We start from the raw sequence: 21400 nt of genomic DNA on the forward strand, positions 1-21400 counted from the left end.
GCAATTTTCATCGCTACGACGGTACGATCCGTGACGCTCCAGCGTCGTAACAATATCGCTCCAGCGTCGTAGACTGCTGTCACACTTTGCAATCTACGACGCTGGAGCGATAATTTCATGACGTATGTGCGATGTAGAAGCCGTTGGTTACTATGCGCACATCGTATACGATATATGTTACACCATGCAATCATGCCGCCACAGCGGGACACTAGACGACGAAAGAAAGTTTCAAACGATCTGCTACGACGTACGATTCTCAGCGGGGTCCCTGATCGCAGGAGCGTGTCAGACACTGCGATATCGTAACTATATCGCTCGAACGTCACGAATCGTGCCGTCGTAGCGATCAAAATTGCACTGTGTGACGGTACCCTTACTGTCATGCAGATGGCTCTAATAGTTACAACGAACAATGCACCCTGTGGCTTCACTTGAAGCTTGTAACCCCCAATGCAAAATCTCCAACAGGGACCACAACAATCATCGGTCAATAATAGTATTAGCCTTCTAATTTGGGTGAAAGCGACCTTTTGTTTCCTCCTGGGCTCCAGGGCCCGGGTGTGTGGTCTCCCGGGAGGAGGACTTAACCAAGACAAGTTTTCAGATTTTTGATGGAAGAAAATAATTATATACTTACTCACAGCCAAAGCTAAAAGACAGTTCTCCATCCTCCTCCTTCTTGATCTGTCCTCGGCTTTCGACACAGTCGACCACCACCTACTGCTACAGATTCTTTCTTCCCTCAGCATCAAAGGCCTTGCCCTGTCCTGGATTGCCTCATACCTTTCCGACCGCACATTTAGTGTTTCTCACTCCCACACTACCTCCTCATCCCGCCCTCTCTCTGTTGGAGTCCTTCAAGGCTCTGTCCTAGGGCCCCTACTTTTTTCCATCTATACCCTTGGCCTAGGACAACTCATAAAGTCCCATGGCTTCCAGTACCACCTATATGTGGATGACGCTCACATCTACCTCTCTGGTTCAGATGTCGCCTCTCTTCTGTCCAGAATCCCAGAGTGTCTGTCAGACATATCCTCCTTCTTCACCTCTCGTAAACGGCATCACGCTCTCTCCTGCACCTGAAATCCGCTGCCTCGGGGTAACTCTCGATTCTGCCCTGTCCTTCAAACCGCACGTCCAAACTCTTGCCACCTTCTGTCGCCTCCAACTCAAAAATATTGCCAGAATCCGTCCCTTCCTCAGCCCACAATCTACTAAAACTCTTGTGCATGCCCTCATCATCTCCCGCCTCGATTACTGCAACACCCTCCTCTGTGGCCTCCCCGCTAACTCTCTTGCACCACTCCAGTCTGTCCTCAACTCTGCTGCTCAGCTAATCCACCTCTCTCCTCGCTACTCCCCTGCTTCACCCCTCTGCAAATCCCTCCACTGGTTCCCAATTCCCCAACGAATCCAGTTCAAACTACTAACACTGATCTACAAAGCCATCCACAACCTGTCCCCTCCCTATATCCCTGAACTAATCTCCCACTATCTTCCCTCACGTAATCTCCGATCCTCCCAAGAGCTCCTACTCTCCTCCACACTTATTCATTCCTCACACAACCACCTCCAAGATTTCTCCAGAATATCCCCCATACTCTGGAATTCCATGCCTCAACAAGTCCGATTATCCACCACCCTCGGATCCTTCAGACGGAACCTGAAAACCCATCTCTTCAGGAAAGCCTACAGCCTGCAATAACCATTCTACCACCACAAAAAAACCCTGTTTGGGAGAGAAGAACAGACAAATCGCGGCGCCCTAAGTGCGTAAACACAATATTATAGTCTTTAAAGGGTGCACAATTTTATGCACTCACCTGATAAAAGACTAAAATGGCTTTAGATCGTGTATCCTCCAAATTCCCTCTGAGATACTTTTCAATATACAGGGCTTGCAGCTTGCCTCGGGTGGATCCAAGTGAGAGAGCCAGAGTAAGGCTCACACAGGATGAGTAGTTCAAGAAAAGCACATCCAGCCCATGAATGGCAGCGCTTCCCAGGACTCACATTCAAAGATGATATTTCATATTTTTTTATTTCATAACTTAAAATAGAAGAGATACAACGCGTTTCGGATACAGTATATATCCTTCTTCAGGTATCATAAAAACACAGTACAAATCCTACTAGTATAAAATTCAATTACACTTATATATAGTATCACACCTTTTATCCCAGTCTCAGAAACTTGATTTGGGGTGTGGACCAAGTTCAGGAAAACACCCACTGATTGATACAGCCTTGTTAACATTGATGCAAGAAAGAGAGAGAGAAAAAAAATAAATAAAAATAAATAAAAAAATAAAAAAAATATATCAAAGGGAAAAAAAAAAAAAAAAAAAAATCACAAGAAAAAAAAAAAAAAAAAAAAAAAATCCTCTAAACTCTCTCTATGATATCATTCAATCCATTTGGAAATAATGTTCCCAAACGATATATCCAAAACGTTTCTTTCCTGTTTAAAAGAGCATTCCTGTTTGCAACTCCAGAGGGTATCTGCTCCACTGGAGTTACTTTTATGTTAAAAATTTTATTATGTTTAAGTAGTAGATGCCTTGAGAGACTATGTTTTAAAAAGCCATTTTTTGCTCTATTTCTGTGGCCATTAATGCGGGACCGCAGTGTCTGTACAGTGCGTCCCACATACTGCAAACCACAACTGCATGTGATGACATATACAACATGATCACTACTACAGGTGAGTCTTTGTGAGATTTCAAAGACATCACCAGTATTATTGCATTTAATAGTTTTAGCCCCATGATCTAGGATCCCACAGGTGCAACATTTTTTGGAGTTACATTTAAAAACTCCGGTGCCTTGAAGAACTCCACATAAAGTTTGATCCTTATTTTTATAAATGTTTTTTCTTTTTGGATCCAACTGTTTTTTTAATTTACTGGGGGCCACCAAATTTTTCAAAGTTTTCCCCCTTCTATATGTAATCCCTGGTTTATCAGGGAGATGTTTTCCCAAGACAGGGTCACGCTTCAAGATGTACCAATATTTAGAAAGCACAGTTCTTATGATTTTATTGCCCCTATTGAATGTTGTCACAAAATTCAATTTCCAGCGATCATCACTTTTTTCCTTACCAGTAGTCAAAGTGTCCCCCTTCCTGGTTTTTCCTTTTAAACATTCTTCCTGTGTTTTTATTTTGTTGTCCCTATATGCACCATTTATCAAATTTTTCGGGTATCTTTTTTCTTTAAATTTTCTTTTTAAAATTTTAGACTGAGCTACATAATCAGATTCTCTCGTACAATTCTTTCTGATACGATAAAATTGGCTGTGGGGTATATTAACCTTCCACTTCTTGTAATGTGCACTATTGAAATCTAAAAAGCCATTTGAATCCACTTTTTTGAAGTGGGATTTCGTGATGATTTTTTTACCACTATGGCTGATCTCTAAATCAAGAAATACCATTTTTTCTTTATTAATTTGTGATGTAAAGGTAATCCCCCAGGTGTTATTATTGAGCTCCTTTATGAATTGTGCTGCTTCCTCCTCTGTCCCCTTCCATATGATAATCAGATCATCTATGAAGCGCTTATAAAGCCTTATTTTGTCATAGAAAACAGGCTTAGAAAGTGACGATGAGGACTCGAATCGCCCCATGAATAAGTTTGCGAAACTTGGCGCGACCCGAGTCCCCATCGCGGTGCCGAGCAACTGTAAGTACAGTACGCCTTCAAAAATGAACACATTGTGTTCAAGAATGAATTTCAGACCCTTTAACAGAAAATCTCTTTGTTCGGGGAGCATCTCTGTCTTTGCTAAATAAAAACCCACTGCATTTACCCCCATTTCGTGATCTATGTTGGAATATAATGAATTAACATCCAATGAGATAAAGGAATAATTATCTTCCCATTCAATATCCCTCAGCTCCTCGATTAATTGTGTGGAATCTCTCAAATATGAAGGAAGAGACTTTACTAGATCTTGTAGAAACAGGTCAATATAATGAGAAAGATGACAAGTTAAAGACCCTATTCCTGATATAATTGGTCTACCAGGTGGTTTTTCACAGTTCTTATGCACTTTTGGTAGATGATAAAATAACGCCATGGTTGGTGCAGGATTTGATAAAAACCTTTTTTCTGTTTTATTGAGAATGTTCCTCTCGTAGGCTTCCTTAATCATATGGTGATAGTCCCGAACAAAGGATTGTGTAGGATCTTCTTTCAGAATTTTGTAATATCTCATATCAGACAATATGTTCAAAGCTTCCTCAATATAGTCAGATCTGTTTTGCACAACTACTCCCCCTCCTTTATCAGCTTGCCTTATTACTATATCTGTATTTTGTCTCAAATCCTCCAATGCCATTTTCTCTCTTTTAGAGATATTGTTCTCCTTTTTTATCTTGTTTTTTCCAGTTCCATGCTTTTGGATTTTATGTTTATTATTATTATTTTCCCATTTCCTAAATTCTTCAGATACTAATGAAAAAAAGGTATCTATATTTGGTCCTCGGTGTTGATGAGGATTAAATAGAGATTTTGGGTGTACCTCCTTATGGATATATTCCCTTTCTTTATTTGTCTCTATTGGGATCAGTATTTTTGGGGGATCCCCAATGTCCCCATTTTTTTCGTTCAACAAGAAATGCCTTTTAAGAGTGAGTTTATGAGTGTACGCATTTAAATCGAGAAAAAGATCGAATGCATTCATATCTTGAGCAGGGCAGAAATTTAGTCCCCTACTTAAAATTTCCATTTCTGAGGAGGATAAAATATGGGACGATGGAAGGTTATTATACCCCACAGCCAATTTTATCGTATCAGAAAGAATTGTACGAGAGAATCTGATTATGTAGCTCAGTCTAAAATTTTAAAAAGAAAATTTAAAGAAAAAAGATACCCGAAAAATTTGATAAATGGTGCATATAGGGACAACAAAATAAAAACACAGGAAGAATGTTTAAAAGGAAAAACCAGGAAGGGGGACACTTTGACTACTGGTAAGGAAAAAAGTGATGATCGCTGGAAATTGAATTTTGTGACAACATTCAATAGGGGCAATAAAATCATAAGAACTGTGCTTTCTAAATATTGGTACATCTTGAAGCGTGACCCTGTCTTGGGAAAACATCTCCCTGATAAACCAGGGATTACATATAGAAGGGGTAAAACTTTGAAAAATTTGGTGGCCCCCAGTAAATTAAAAAAACAGTTGGATCCAAAAAGAAAAAACATTTATAAAAATAAGGATCAAACTTTATGTGGAGTTCTTCAAGGCACCGGAGTTTTTAAATGTAACTCCAAAAAATGTTGCACCTGTGGGATCCTAGATCATGGGGCTAAAACTATTAAATGCAATAATACTGGTGATGTCTTTGAAATCTCACAAAGACTCACCTGTAGTAGTGATCATGTTGTATATGTCATCACATGCAGTTGTGGTTTGCAGTATGTGGGACGCACTGTACAGACACTGCGGTCCCGCATTAATGGCCACAGAAATAGAGCAAAAAATGGCTTTTTAAAACATAGTCTCTCAAGGCATCTACTACTTAAACATAATAAAATTTTTAACATAAAAGTAACTCCAGTGGAGCAGATACCCTCTGGAGTTGCAAACAGGAATGCTCTTTTAAACAGGAAAGAAACGTTTTGGATATATCGTTTGGGAACATTATTTCCAAATGGATTGAATGATATCATAGAGAGAGTTTAGAGGATTTTTTTTTTTTTTTTTTTTTTTTTTCTTGTGATTTTTTTTTTTTTTTCCCTTTGATATATTTTTTTTATTTTTTTATTTATTTTTATTTATTTTTTTTCTCTCTCTCTTTCTTGCATCAATGTTAACAAGGCTGTATCAATCAGTGGGTGTTTTCCTGAACTTGGTCCACACCCCAAATCAAGTTTCTGAGACTGGGATAAAAGGTGTGATACTATATATAAGTGTAATTGAATTTTATACTAATAGGATTTGTACTGTGTTTTTATGATACCTGAAGAAGGATATATACTGTATCCGAAACGCGTTGTATCTCTTCTATTTTAAGTTATGAAATAAAAAAATATGAAATATCATCTTTGAATGTGAGTCCTGGGAAGCGCTGCCATTCATGGGCTGGATGTGCTTTTCTTGAACCATTCTACCACCACGTCACCGACCACCCGAGCTGCCGCCACGTCACCAACCACCCGAGCTGCCGCCACGTCACCGACCACCCGAGCTGCCGCCCCGTCACCGACCACCCGAGCTGCTGCCACGTCACCGACCACCCGATCTGCTGCCACGACCACCCACCACCTGAGCTGCCGCCATGACCACCACCAGTGCTGCAGCACACCAACCTCCTGTCTCTTCCCCACTATCCTGAAGAATTTAAGTGTCACTGTAAATTTGTTTACTGTTAACGATATCTATAACCCTGTATGTAACCCCTTTTCACATGTACAGCACCATGGAATTAATGGTGCTATATAAATAAATAATAATAATAATAATAATAATAATACTTGACATGTCCTAGGTAGTGATGAGCGAGTATACTTGTTGCTCGGGTGGTCTCCGAGTATTTGTGAGTGCTCAGAGATTTAGTTTTTGTCGACTGCAGCTGCATGATTTACGGCTGCTAGCCAGCCTGAGTATATGTGGGGGTTGCCTGGTTGCTAGGGAATCCCAGCATGTATTCAAGCTGTCTAGCAGCCACAAATCATGCAGCTGCGTCAACAAAAACTAAATCTCCGAGCACTCACAAATACTCAGAGAGCACCCGAGCATGTTTGGGAAAACCCGTGCAACGAGTATAGTCGTTCATCACTAGTCCTTAGATCTTAAATGCTAGCACAACTGGTCCTTATACAGTGAATTTAAAGGGATTTTACAGGATTTTAGGAGATTCCCATTATGGACAGTTATGGCATATCCACAGTGCTGGAAAAGCCCATGGAAATGCAGGGAGGGAGTGGTGCATGTGCAACCACATCTCCATTCAACTGACCATAGGATGAAGGTTGGGGACTAAAGATTTATGACCACTCTGATGTTTATAGCATGCCATATAAGATTGGAATAACCCTTTATCATTGATGGCCTCTCCTACAAAATGCTCCTATACTGCAGTACCCAAAACAACGCGGTTTGAGTGTCATCTACATTCTGGCTATATCTCCATTAGGGTTATGGCCTCCAATTGATTACAGTACCCCAAAACAGCACTGAGCTGCAGTACCAGATCCTATGACTTGATGGCTGAGTCATATCAAGATCCATCTAGACTATAGGATGCCCCCCAGATTTAGAAAACCAATGTGAGTACTGACAGCGCTGTCCAGACTGAACGGGGGACTACTATCTAGATCATCTATTTAGAATATATGAACGTTTTTTTCTTCCTGACGATCAAAGATAAAGTGGTTTATTCACTTCCCAAAGTTCCAGTAAGACGCCCTTATGGGATGTTCTGGAAGATCTCCTAATGATTGGACAGAGTGTTTTACGAGCACTTTGCCAGATCATGGTCGCAGTACCTATGTCACTTGTATTGTGCTGCGCTGTAACAATGTCACTTTGTGAACTTTGATCAGATGTTGCTGTCAAAGACGCCTTGTAGCCCCAGCCGAAATGTTTTTTTTTTCAGCCTATAGCTGTCACTTTATAATTGGTGGAGGTCCAACTTTTGAGATTCCCATCAATTCTGAGAATAGATTTGAGAGTATAGCACTGATTTAGCCCTCTTTACGGCTTTTCTTTAGTGCACCAGTATGGACCCAATGGATTGGGCTTTGCTGTAGTTCTACGCACATCGGGTGGCAATTAGCTTTGGTTTGTAGTGCAAAACAGAGAAAGGACACCCAGTCCTTAAATCACCAATATTTCTGTTGTGGTATTCGGAGGTTTAATTAATGTCCCTCTGACCTACACCAACATTGGGGCATGGTTTACAAAAACCCAACCTCCTTTCTTTCTAGGGTGTACCAAGTTTGCAAGTACTGGGCCTCCAAATCCGGGACAGTATGTAGGTATGGGTTCTTTAGCCACTTCACTCATAGGGTAAACAACATCTTTTTCAGGTGGATTCGGCTCCAAAAACCTCCTGAAAAAGCACAAAAGAATGAACATATGCATCTCTATGTCAAAACGACTCGCTGTGCATGTGTTCAGTCCTTTGAGCGCCTTTTAACCTCTTCAGATCTCCAAAGACGACAAGAGGTTAAAAGAATTGGCCCGGCCCTTCTTCATGCTTTTTCCGCTCTGAAGACGCTTTGTAGTTTATAATAAGTCAATGGACACCCCGGTTTTTTTTTTTAACGTTCTGCCAACGATTTTGCTTGATAAAGATAAACATTGGAAAATGGAAAACCACTCAAAAAAAATACTGAAAGACACTTCAGGATACTCTGACATTTTTTTCTGAACTGTCTTTTGCCAATTTTCGTAGTCGCTTCCTGCTTTTTTGAGGGCTTTGGTCACTACCGAGTGTGTTTCTTCCTCTTGACATAAATGTCATGTGCACATACCTTTAGAATTGATAGGTGTCCCAGCGGGCAGCTCCCCGCCTATCATAAGAGGATGTCCCAGCAATGGGAAAACTTTTATAAAATGGAAATAAACATTTAAGGATCAGTGGGGTATGACCGTAAAAATATTCAACACTAATTTTTTTGAACATTTTTGATATTGCTAAAAAGTGAGTTTCCTTTTATCAGAAACATGTTTTTAATATTCGTGGCTTTCAGAAGATTCTTCTGGCCGGACGATCCATCACTATACATACAGGATCATTTATATTTATTATATGCATCTAATTCATATTTAGAAAACGAATATTTATCCCGTTTATTATCTCCGTTAATGGCCACAAGTCTTCTTTATATGGGGGGGGGGGCACAAACGTTCCTCGGAATGGAATGACAGCAATATATTGCAGCTGTGGATCCGCTAATGATCTGCTTTTATGAAAACTCTTTGAGTTTGCATCGAAGGCAAATTAGGAGCTAGAAGAAGATTGAAGTCTTTTAGCGCGGAGTCTAAGTGCCGGTTCCGCCTCTCTGAGCACATGCTGGAGACGGCTTTGTTAAAATTCAGCCCCACACCTTCGCTGTCACTACTGGTTCGAGTGTAGGCGAGTTCCTTTTTGAAGCGGAGCAAATCTTTGCACAGTTAAGCAAGCGTCAGTCAGATGCAAGCTTGGCTGCCAGCCCAGGATTGTTAGACTTTTTCATGCTACACCTGAATAAGATATTGACGAGACATTGCTACCTAAACTGAATAAAGAAACACAAGATAAAAAAATATAATTAAATTGTCATAAGACTGACAGAACAATTTGAAGTCTAAATCTTACATTGTGAATTTTTTTTTCCCTTTCGAGAAAGTTTTTTTCTATTTTTACTTCTTCTTCTTCTTTTTGCCGGTGATTTCCCGAAGCTGCTGTTTCAGTTGACAAGTTACAGCTCTCTTACATGGAGTTTTACGTCTACGAAGTTGAATTAGATCCTTGGGTCATTTTTTTTTGTTCGCTTTACAGATCCAGGTCTTTTTTTTTTTTGTAGACTAGTATTACAGGCGAGGGTGTACTTAGAAATTAAGGGGACCTTAAAGCGTATGAAATGGGGGTCGCATTATAGGGATGAGTGAAAATATATTCAAATGGAACTGAATTCTACTGGAATGTTACAAGAATTAGTATTTGCCAAAAGATGATTTTTTTTATATAATTTCCTTTTTTGGGGATTCAGCAAGCATCAACCAATTTCCTAAACCATAAAAGCCATCAATAGGTTACAAAAAAAAATCCTTATACTTACTTTACTGATCACATCCTTGGCCTCATGCTCCTTACTGTCATGTTTCTGGTCATCGCCACATCTTCTGATCCCCATTGTGAGTACTAAAATCTTCCGTGCCTCTCGCACTAAGGTAGGACTTTCGGCTCTGATGAAGCCCAGGACGGTTCGGCGTATGTGCGTCCAAGGTTACTTTATGCCTTATCAAACACAAAAGTATCAGCTCAGAGGCCAGGAGATTTCAGTGCTCCAGCAAGGATCAGAAGATGCATTGAGGACTGGATAGGTGACGGTGAGGAATGGAGGGGCCAGACAGGTAAGGTCGGTATAATGTCTGTATGAGCTTTTCACACCTTCAAATGGGATTTTTTCCCATTCCTCAAGGCAAAACTGCTCCAGCTCCATTAAGATCGATGGTTTCCTCTGGTGAACAACAATCCTTAACTCTGAGCGCAGATTCTCAATTGAATTATTGTCTGGGCTTTGACTAGGCCACTCCAAAATCTTTCCCCACTTCCACTTAAAGCACTCGAGTGTTGCTTTAGCAGTATGCTTTGGGACATTGTCCATTTGGAAGATGAACCTCCGTTCCTGTCTCAAATCACTGAAAGACTGAAACAGGTTTTGCTCAAGAATATCAATGTATTTTGCATCATCCATCTTCCCTTCAACTCGGACAGGCAAGTCCCTTCTACCAAAAAACATTCCCACAGCATGATGCTGCCACCACCATGTTTCACTGTGGGGATGGTGTTCTTGGTGTTTTTACCTTGGTGGCCAAAATGTTCAATTTTGGTCTCATCTGACTACAGCACCTACAGCCTTAAGCCAGTCTTACAATGGAGCCAACATTGTCTGAGTCCCCTCTCTTGAAGGGCCATACAACAGCCATTGGTCTGTTTGTATGGATTTTTCGCACTTGACAACGTGGTATTTCTGAACCATGATACTATGGGAGGAAAATAGGCAATAAAAAATTGCATAGTGGAATTAGATCTCTGGGACCTACACGACCTTGAGAATAATTCAGTTTCAGGCTTCATTGCTAGGTAAGAGTAGTTATCTTTCATATAGATGTCAATGGAATCCATTATTTGAATTGATGGGGATCTCAGCAGCCAGGTCCCACCAAAAAATCTATCAAAATCTATCCCATTTTCATTTTAAAATTGTTCCCTTTAAATAACAACCCTAGTTTTAAAAAGTAGCTGAAAAGTTACCTGGCTTATTCCTCAACTATAATTTCTGATTACTGGTGGGACCCCTCACAAATCCACTGAATTCTGTGAGGAAACCTTGTAGTAAGTGGTCGATATTCCTGCAGCACCACCAAAGGTGAAATTAAGTATTACACAGCACCTATTCATATCTATAGGCCGTGTAATGTACACATATACCTGCTTAAGAAAGACAACCTTTACAGATGAGCTTCACTCTGTTCAGTAGGTGGAATGCAAATTGGGGAAGTCCCTGTATTAACTAAGAATGGGGAATCTGAAAATGGGTTTTGTAGTCAAACAAATCTAATCCAAATAGATCCTTTATGAGTCACTGTAAAAACACATTAGAGTACACTATTAATGGGTTAAATAGGGTTGAAAAAGAGTTTTGTAAGTGAACATTAGATTTTTATTTCATTTTTTAAATAGCACCACTCGGTGACAACAGCTATGTGTACAGCTTTGTTATAATATCAGAACTGGCCAATGTTCCCAATGTATAAGGGTGGCAATGATACTTGAGAAAATGCAGAATTCCTTCCTCCTTTTCCTTTCCTTTCTTCCTCTTTTTCCTTTGCTTCCTTGCTTCCTTCCTTCTCTTTCCTTATTTTCCTTTTTTCTTTCCCTTTCCCTTTGCTTCCTGCTTCCTTTTTTCTTTGCTTTCATTTCCTTTTTCCCATCCTTCCTTCTTCGCTTTCCTTTACTTTTCTTTTTTTCCTATCCTTCCAACATTCCTTCTTCATTCCTTCCCTTTTGTTTCATTTCCTTCCTTCCTACCTCACTACAATCTTTCCTTCCTTTCTCCCTTCAGTCCATCCTTCCTTCCTTCCTACAATCCATCCTTCCTTCCCCCAACAATCCTTCATTTCTCCCTAAAATCCTTCCTTCCTAAAATCCATGCTTTCTTCCTACAGTTCTTCCTTTCTTCCTCCCTTCCTCCACTCAATACTTCCTACAATCCATCCTTCCTTCTTCCTTACAATCCATCCTTCCTTCCTTCCTACAATCCTTCCTTCCTCTCTACAATCCATCCTTCCTTCTTTCCTACAATCCATCCTTCCTTCCTACAATCCTCCCTTCCTTTCTACAATCCATCCTTCCTTCCTCTGTACAATCCATCCTTCCTTCCCCCTACAATCCTTCATTTCTCACTAAAATCCTTTATTCCTACAATTCATGCTTCCTTCCTACAGTTCTTCCTTTCTTCTTTCCTTCCTTCCCTCAATCCTTCCTTCCTACAATCCATCCTTTCTTCCCCCTACAATCCTTCAGTTCTCCCTAAAATCCTTCCTTCCTACAATCCACCCTTCCTTCCTCCCTACAAGCCATTCTTCCTTCCTTCATACAATCCTTAATTCCTCTCTACAATCCATCCTTCCTTCTTCCCTACAAACCTTCCTTCCTTCGTACAATCCTTCCTTCCTCTTTACAATCCATCCTTCCTTCCTACCTCCCTACAATCCTTTCTTCCTGCAATCCATCATTCCTTCCCCCTACAATCCTTCCTTCCACCCTTAAATCTTTCCTTCCTACAATCCATCCTTCTTTCCTTCCTTCCTACCCTCAATCCTTCCTTCCTACAATCCATCCTTCCTTCCTCCCTACAATCCATCCTTACTTCCTAGAATCATTCCTGCCTCCCTACAATCCATCCTCCCTTCCTCCCTACAATCTATCCTTCTTTCCTTCATACAATCCTTCCTTCCTCTCTACAATCCATCCTTCCTTCTTCCTTACAATCCTTCCTTCCTTCCTACAATCCTTCCTTCCTCTTTACAATCCATCCTTCCTTCCTACCTCCCTACAATCCTTTCCTCCTGCAATCTATCATTTCTTCTTTACTCCGTACAATCCATACGTCCTTCCCCCTAGAATCCTTCCTTCCTCCCTTAAATCTTTCCTTCCTACAATCCATCCCTCTTTCCTTCCTTCCTCCCCTCAATCCTTCCTTCCTACAATCCATCCTTCCTTCCTTCCTACAATCCATCCTTACTTCCTAGAATCCTTCCTGCCTCTCTACGATCCATCCTTCCTTCCTCCCTAGACTCCTTCCTTTCTTCCATCCTGCATTCCATCCTTCCTTCCTACAATCCTCCCTTCCTTCTTTCCTACAATCCTTCCTTCCTCCCTACAATCCATTCTTCCTTCCTCCCTATAGTCCTTCCGTCCTTCCTCCCTACAATCAATCTTTCCTTCCTCCTTACAAGCAATCCTTCCTTCTGTCCTACAATCCTTGCTTCCTCCCTTAAATCTTTCCTTCCTACAATCCATCCCTTTTTCCTTCCTTCCTCCCCTTAATCCTTCCTTCCTACAATCCATCCTTCCTTCCTCCCTACAATCCATCCTTACTTCCTAGAATCCTTCCTGCCTCTCTACGATCCATCCTTCCTTCCTCCATAGAATCCTTCCTTTCTTCCTCTCTACAATCATCCTTCTTTCCTACAATCCTTTGTTTCTTTATCCCTTATATTCTTCCATCCTGCAATCCATCCACCTTCCTCCCTACAATCCATCCTTCCTTCCTACAATCCTCCCTTCCTTCTTTCCTACAATCCTTCCTTCCTCCCTACAATCCATCCTTCCTTCCTCCTTATAGTCCTTCCTTCCTTCCTCCCTACAATCTTTCCTTCCTCCTTACAAGCAATCCTTCCTTCTGTCCTACAATCCTTCATTCCTCCCTACAATACTTCCTTCCTTCCTCTCTATAATCCATCCTTCCTTCCTCCCTACAATCATTCCTCCCTCTGTACAATCCTTCCTTCCTCCCTACATTCCTTCCTTCCTTCCTCTCTATAATCCATCCTTCCTTCCTCCCTACAATCATTCCTTCCTCTGTACAATCCTTCCTTCCTCCCTACAATCATTCCTTCCTCTGTACAATCCTTCCTTCCTCCCTACAATCCTTCCTTCCTCCGTACAATCCTTCCTTCCTTCCTCCCTACAATCAATCTTTCCTTCCTTCCTATAATCAATCATTCCTTCCTTAAGACTTATACAATCCCACCTGTTGCATCCTATTTTTAAAGGGGTTGTCTCAGACTTATTTATTATGACCTGTCTTTAGGAGGTCCCCAATATCAGATCAGTGGGGGTCCAATACCTGACATCCCCACTGACCATAAGTCTACAGCTCGTGCTGCAGCTGGATGTACAAAGTCCCCGGCGCTGGGCACCACATCTCCTTGCACTGTGTAATGGTCATGCTTGGTGCACTGTAGCTCAAACAGCTGATCGGTGGGGTGTCTGGGTTTGGACCTGCCACCAATCTAATGACTTAATATTGATGACCCATCCTGAGAATATCTGATGAATATATGTCCCAGACCATCCTCTTTAAGGTACCCCTATAAGATTCCAAGTGTGGTGTGAACCCAGCCTGAGGAATACGGAAGTGATTGTTTCTGCAATTGTTCAGCTGCTGCATAAAGCCGAGGAAAGTAGTCGGAGAAAGAAAATTGGAAACATGGTCTGTATTTAAATGGAGGCGCTCGGCTATTAATCACGTCAAAGCTTTGAGCACTTATGGTTTGAGCAGAGCAAAGCTGGAACCTCAAACAGAAAAACAAGACTTGTGTTATCTCCAATGAGCATTAAAAGCCGCAGTTTAAATTAGGATATAATGGTGTTCTGACAGCTTAATGAAAACTAATAGCGACCAGAAACCGCTTTAAACAACCATTGCAATTATTTCTACAATTATTTTTTATTTTGTATTTTTAATTTTCTGCAGCCCTCTTCTGAAATGTGCTCTTGTTTATAGGAACGCACTTCCGCTCTCCAAACTCGCCACTCGTCTCAGTGGGGGTCCGGGTAAAAGCAGAAGTGAAGAAAGACGGATATTTCTTTCCATCTTTTCTTCTCTTCTCAGATGGTATTAATTTCTCTCATGCTTATTTTTTTTTGGGACTTTGTATTGTTTCATGTAATTATATCTCCTGTGGGGGGAAGGGGGATGCAATTAGCTATATTGGAGCTTAACTGATTTTGCCTGGTTTTTCCAGATTTGTGTCTCTTATTGCAGAGACTGAAATCTCTCATATTTGCCGGCGCTTGATGGGGTGAGATCCGGATTTTATGTGCTGCGTACAGGCAGTTTACTGATTGAAATGGGCCATTCCAGCCAGAAAACAACCCAAATGGCCACTTTAGTTTGCTTAGTTTCCAGAACATAATCTGTCGTCTTTGGCACGGTCACAAGACCTCGGCTCGCATATGGTTGACTGTCGTCTCGGTGCAGAATAGGTTCCATATTACTACTGATATTATATGACAAAAATGACTCTAACTTTAGGATGACACCACACAAGTGGCTGGTGGCACGTGGCCAGATGACAATGCACCTGTAGTGGCCGATGGGCGCATGGTATAGTCAAATTTAGTATATACAATATATTTTGTGGACCAATTGAATCGGCACCATTTTTTAGGTGGAGTTTCATCCAGATCCACTTTGAAATTCACATCAAAAAGTCATCCAAGGTCTTTTGCACACACAGTTTTTCGAGGAGTTTTTGAAGCATAAATTGAGCGGAAACTTTCCAAATCTTTCTCAAAAAGTAAAAGCTTCTCCAAAACGTAGAGTTTTTGCTCAATTTCCATTTCAAAAACTCATAAAAAAACCTCATTTGGCATATAGGTTGAGTATGTACACTCAAAGTATTCTTTCTTCGCTTTTTAAGCAGAAAATGAACGGAAAATCTCCAAATCCTTCTCAAAAAGTAAAAGCTTCTCCGAAACTTAGCGTTTCTACTCAATTTCCACTCCAAAAACTCAGCAAAAAAACTCAATGTGCTCATAGGCTATGAGCATGTGCAAACAGAGTCTTACTCTGAGAAGAAAGTTTTTGAGGATATTTGAGATTTGGAGGAGGATTTGGAGAGTTTCTTATAGAATCTTTGTGCACACAGAGTTTTTAGATGAGTTTTTGGAGCATAAACTGAGTGGAAACTCTCCAAACTCACTTGTAAATCTAAAATCTCCTTAAAAACTTGGAAGCTCTGCTTAATTTTTGCTCCAAAAAGTCTGCAAAAAGACTGTGTACACATGGCCACTTTCAGCTCCAACAACTCAAGGAAAAACCATATAGGCACAAAGCCAACGAGTACTGTATGTGCACAAAGAGGTTTATGAATAAAAAACTGCTGTAGTCTTTGTTCTATACTTCCGATTACTGTATATAGAATGTGTGTGTTCAAACCGAAGCTGCCCGAAGAATGAACATGTTACTTCATTGAACAGATTCATAGTTTCCAAACCTTTAAGCAGTTAACATACTGTAAGTGACATAAGATAAAACATGCACAGAAATCTCATCCTTTTCACAGCATTTTTTCTTGCGAATTCAAGGTGAAATCTGCCTTAAAAGTTATTTATGAGCATAAACTCTTACCTATACACATGGGGTCTCTTTGCTGAGTTTTCATTACAGAAACTCCATCCAAGTGTTTGAGTAGTCTTGAGACTTTGAGGAGGATTTCTGGTCCCTTTTCGTTCAGTTCTGGCCCCAAAAAACTCCTCAACTCTATGTGTACATACCTTGAGGGTACTTGCATATGGCGCCATTTAGACACTGGTGTCATGGTTAGGACATCGTTAATGTCCTGTTCTCTCAGGGTTAATGTTGTTGGCCTCTCTTTCAAGATGGGAGGGGTATTTATACTCACTCCAAACTGGGTTTCACTGTCAGCTATACGTTCTGCTTTAGTTTGTGTGCTGGACCCCTGCAGTGTGTGCCCGGATTGCATTGTGTTTCCCTTGCTCTCCGTGCATTACTCTGTTTGTTCTTCTGGATTACTGACCTCTGGCTTCACTTCTCACAATCCCCTGTCTCTCCCCTTTGGTACTTTGTGATCTCTTGGCTCTGATCCTTGCTTGTTTGACAACTCTCTTGTGTTTATCCCTTCTCTGCACCCCAGCATCTGGCTCTGCCCCTGACCACCTCCCACTCTGTCACATGTTTCAGGTCCTGTTTGTTACCAGGTTAGTAACCCGGTTTTTAGCTCAGCTCCCTTGCTGCTGTGTGCAGGTCTCCCCGCAGCAATAATACCCGGGAGCCGTGACAACTGGCAGTTCCCGAGTTTTCCCAGGTTAACCTGTTTCAGGAAAATGCTGGCAGTGTTTCCCGAGGCCACTTCATTGGTGACTTTGCTGTTGTCCGTACAGTGGCTCCACCTTTGGCAGTGTTCTCTCTGATCTATCAAGTATAGAGTTTTGGCAGAAAGAGCCCAAAGAAAGAGCATGTCAATTCTTTAAAAGAAGTGACATAAGATGAAACTTGCACAGAAAAGTAACTTTGACATTGCTGTGCATAATATTAATTTTTTGAAGACTTATTCGGCTCTTCTTCGGGTGTTTTCTGGGCAGAACATGTCTGTAAAAACCACCGTGTCCATATACCCAAATGGAGATCAAAACATCCAACACCGCGGAGACACCATCACATGTTTCTTAATGCAGTGATCCAGAACACTGCCCCCATCCCTTATGGGAAATATGCAAATGCATGTAGACAAGCCGCGGAGACACCATCACGTGTTTCTCAAAGCAAGCAATAAATAGCCAGGTCTTTTACTGGGAAGGAACAAAAACGGGAAGGGCAGCATCCAAAAAGGAAAACCACCTATGCCAAAATATGGTATCCATCCACAGATAGCTGTTTCGGGGTATTTGCCCCTCATCAGTGTGGAGTAGGAAACTGGCTATTAGGAGCAGTGCCTAGTAAAAGGACTATAAACATAAGGATGAATGACCTCGGGGAGATCAAAACATCCAACACCGCGGAGACACCATCACGTGTTTCTCAACGCAGTGATCCAGAACACTGCCCCCATCCCTTATGGGAAATATGCAAATGCATATCCCCGAGGTCATTCATCCTTACGTTTATAGTCCTTTTACTGGGCAAAGCTCCTAATAGCCAGTTTCCTACTCCACACTGATGAGGGGCAAATACCCCGAAACAGCTGTCTGTGGATGGATACCATGTTTTGGCATAGGTGGTTTTCCTTTTTGGATGCTGCCCTTCCCGTGGTTGTTCCTTCCCAGTGAAAGACCTGGCTATTTATTGCTTGCGTTGAGAAACACGTGATGGTGTCTCCGCGGCTTTTGTACATGCATATACCCAAAGGGGACGTGCACACAGCATTTTAGACGCTTGCATGCTGGCTGAGTTTTTGAGGCTAAAGACAAGATCAGGGGGCGCTGATGGATTGTCAGAACAGCCAAGGGTCTGCTGAAGACCCCCATCATTACGATACTCCTGTGAACACCAGTTCTAGATAGGAGATCCTGATTTCTGCTGTACACATATACAGTGCTGAAGCTATGTGTAGCACAGGCAAAAAGATGAGCGCAGCTTCCTTTTGCCCCACTGAAAATAAAACAGTTCCAAAAAGAATATACATATTTTGTATTGGTGCGTTCAGAAATTTTCGATCTATAAATGTTTAAAATAAAACACTACAGACACCAGAAGCAGCAGCAAAGACTCAGCACTGGACCTGGGGAGGGTGAACAAAAGTTCAGACTTGATTTTTTTTTTTTTAACAAACTGCAGAGGAAGTGGTTCTCCAAAACCAGAAAACCCCTTTAACCTGAATCTTTTCTACTTATTTCTCAGACTGTAAATACATTTTCTTTTGCAGAACTTGAATTGCTTTTGAAGACTTTATAAGGACATGATCATCGAAGAAGAAAGATAGAAAGTGCATTGTGCTCGCCAAAGGTAGGACTTTCAAAAAAGTCACCTGTTTTTGCTATTTTAGCTTCTATTCTGATATTTATGCAAAAATTGTGTCACTTCGGCCTTCAGCTGTGCAGGGATCCACAACCCAACACAAGTAATGAGTGAACGTGCTGGGATAAGGTGTTATGGGAGCATGCTCGGGTGATAACCGAGTGTCTTCGGTGTGCTGGAAAACTATGTTCGAATCCCCGCCGCTGCATGTCTCGCGGCTGTTCAACAACTGCAACACATGGAAGGATTGTTTAACAAACAGGAAATCACTGCATGTGTTCGCGGGGACTCAAACATATTTTTGAGCTCGCTGAAGTCACGCGGTTAGCACACGAGCATGCTCCGATAACACCTTATCCCAGCACGTTCGGTCATCACTACTCAACACCCTTTTAAACGTGACCGGCTGCAGTTCCCGGCTGCACCACATGGCAAGGAGCACCCTTCCATGTAATCTCAGGATTGGAGGGGTTTCCTGACGTCTGACACCCACTGATCATAATGGCGATATGCTGTTACTATTTGAGCTCGATCACACGACCATATTTTCGTCCCAAGTGCATACCTAAGATAATTCGTCTATGGTTTTCCAGTTTTGCAAAACTGCAGGACATGTTGAGATTCGTTGTTTTACGGCTGCACAGCGACAAAATGAATGCAATTTTTTTCATTTAATTATGTCCAAACTTCTGTGCTAATTCAGTTCCTAATATATCTGAGATGAGCAATCTTTCACAGTAGGAAGTAGCAGCAAAATGGCAGGCAGGTAGCCGTCATTTTAGGGTCTTCCCGGGAAAGGGGTAAATAAAACTCTATTAGATGAGTTGGTGCACATCGATTCTCACATCTCTTCAGCCAAGACAGTGGTCTATGACCGCTAGAATAGAAGAGGGAGGACCACCTTTTACCTGATAGTGTCCATGAGTCTTCTTTGATCAGTCGGACTGGCGGACCACCTTTTACCTGACGGCGTCCATGAGTCTTCTTTGATCAGTCGGACTGGCGGATCAACTTTTACCTGACGGCATCCATGAGTCTTCTTTGATCAGTCGGACTGGCGGATCAACTTTTACCTGACGGCATCCATGAGTCTTTTTTGATTAGTCTGACTGGCAGACCACCTTTTACCTGATGGCATCCATGAGTCTTTTTTGATCAGTCGGACTGGCGGATCACCTTTTATCTGACGGCATCCATGAGTCTTCTTTGATTAGTCTGACTGGCAGACCACCTTTTACCTGATGGCATCCATGAGTCTTTTTTGATCAGTCGGACTGGCAGACCACCTTTTACCTGACGGCATCCATGAGTCTTCTTTGATTAGTCTGACAAATCAGTGGGAGATTAATATTGCCCTTTCTGCTTGTGTGCCAGTCTTGACTCCTGGGTGTGCCATCTCTCTCTCTCTCTCCAATTGTGGGCCATAGAAAGCCTATTATTTTTTTAGCTTGATTTGGGTTCCAAAATCTACCTGAAAAAATCACTACATCAATCAGTGGGAGATAAATATTGGCCTCTGGGCTTGTGTGCCACTCCTGACTCCTGTGTGCGTCATCTCTCACTCAGTGGGCCATAGAAAGCCTTTTTTTGTTTTATTTTTATCTAAATTCTCCCTGAAAAAATCATTTTATTTTATTTGGTTTCTAAATTCTTCCTGAAAAAATCATTTTATTCTATTATTTTTTTTTCCTAAAGTCTCCCTGAAAAAAAAAAAAAAAAAAAATCATTGGGAGATTAATATTGCCCTTTCTGCTTGTGTGCCAGTCTTGACTCCTGGGTGTGCCATCTCTCTCTCTCTCTCCAATTGTGGGCCATAGAAAGCCTATTATTTTTTTAGCTTGATTTGGGTTCCAAAATCTACCTGAAAAAATCACTACATCAATCAGTGGGAGATAAATATTGTCCTCTGGGCTTGTGTGCCACTCCTGACTCCTGTGTGCGTCATCTCTCACTCAGTGGGCCATAGAAAGCCTTTTTTTGTTTTATTTTTTTTCTAAATTCTCCCTGAAAAAATCATTTTATTTTATTTGGTTTCTAAATTCTTCCTGAAAAAATCATTTTATTCTATTATTTTTTTTTCCTAAAGTCTCCCTGAAAAAAAAAAAAAACAAATCAGTGGGAGATTAATATTGCCCTTTCTGCTTGTGTGCCAGTCTTGACTCCTGGGTGTGCCATCTCTCTCTCTCTCTCCAATTGTGGGCCATAGAAAGCCTATTATTTTTTTAGCTTGATTTGGGTTCCAAAATCTACCTGAAAAAATCACTACATCAATCAGTGGGAGATAAATATTGGCCTCTGGGCTTGTGTGCCACTCCTGACTCCTGTGTGCGTCATCTCTCACTCAGTGGGCCATAGAAAGCCTTTTTTTGTTTTATTTTTTTTCTAAATTCTCCCTGAAAAAATCATTTTATTTTATTTGGTTTCTAAATTCTTCCTGAAAAAATCATTTTATTCTATTATTTTTTTTTCCTAAAGTCTCCCTGAAAAAAAAACAAAAAACAAATCAGTGGGAGATTAATATTGCCCTTTCTGCTTGTGTGCCAGTCTTGACTCCTGGGTGTGCCATCTCTCTCTCTCTCTCCAATTGTGGGCCATAGAAAGCCTATTATTTTTTTAGCTTGATTTGGGTTCCAAAATCTACCTGAAAAAATCACTACATCAATCAGTGGGAGATAAATATTGGCCTC

At 41.2% G+C, this 21400-nt stretch overlaps 1 protein-coding gene across 1 annotated transcript in view; it reads left to right on the top strand.

The window, feature by feature from the left end:
• ESRRG (estrogen related receptor gamma) overlaps positions 1-21400 on the top strand; it is a 980003-nt gene that overhangs the window by 488578 nt on the left and 470025 nt on the right. The window contains exon 4 of the mRNA XM_069768495.1: positions 18622-18701. The gene's annotated coding sequence lies outside the window, so the exon portion shown is untranslated. The remainder of the gene's footprint in view (positions 1-18621; positions 18702-21400) is intronic.

This window comes from Ranitomeya imitator, chromosome 5, assembly GCF_032444005.1.
Source record: "Ranitomeya imitator isolate aRanImi1 chromosome 5, aRanImi1.pri, whole genome shotgun sequence".
NCBI classification, from domain to species: domain Eukaryota; kingdom Metazoa; phylum Chordata; class Amphibia; order Anura; family Dendrobatidae; genus Ranitomeya; species Ranitomeya imitator.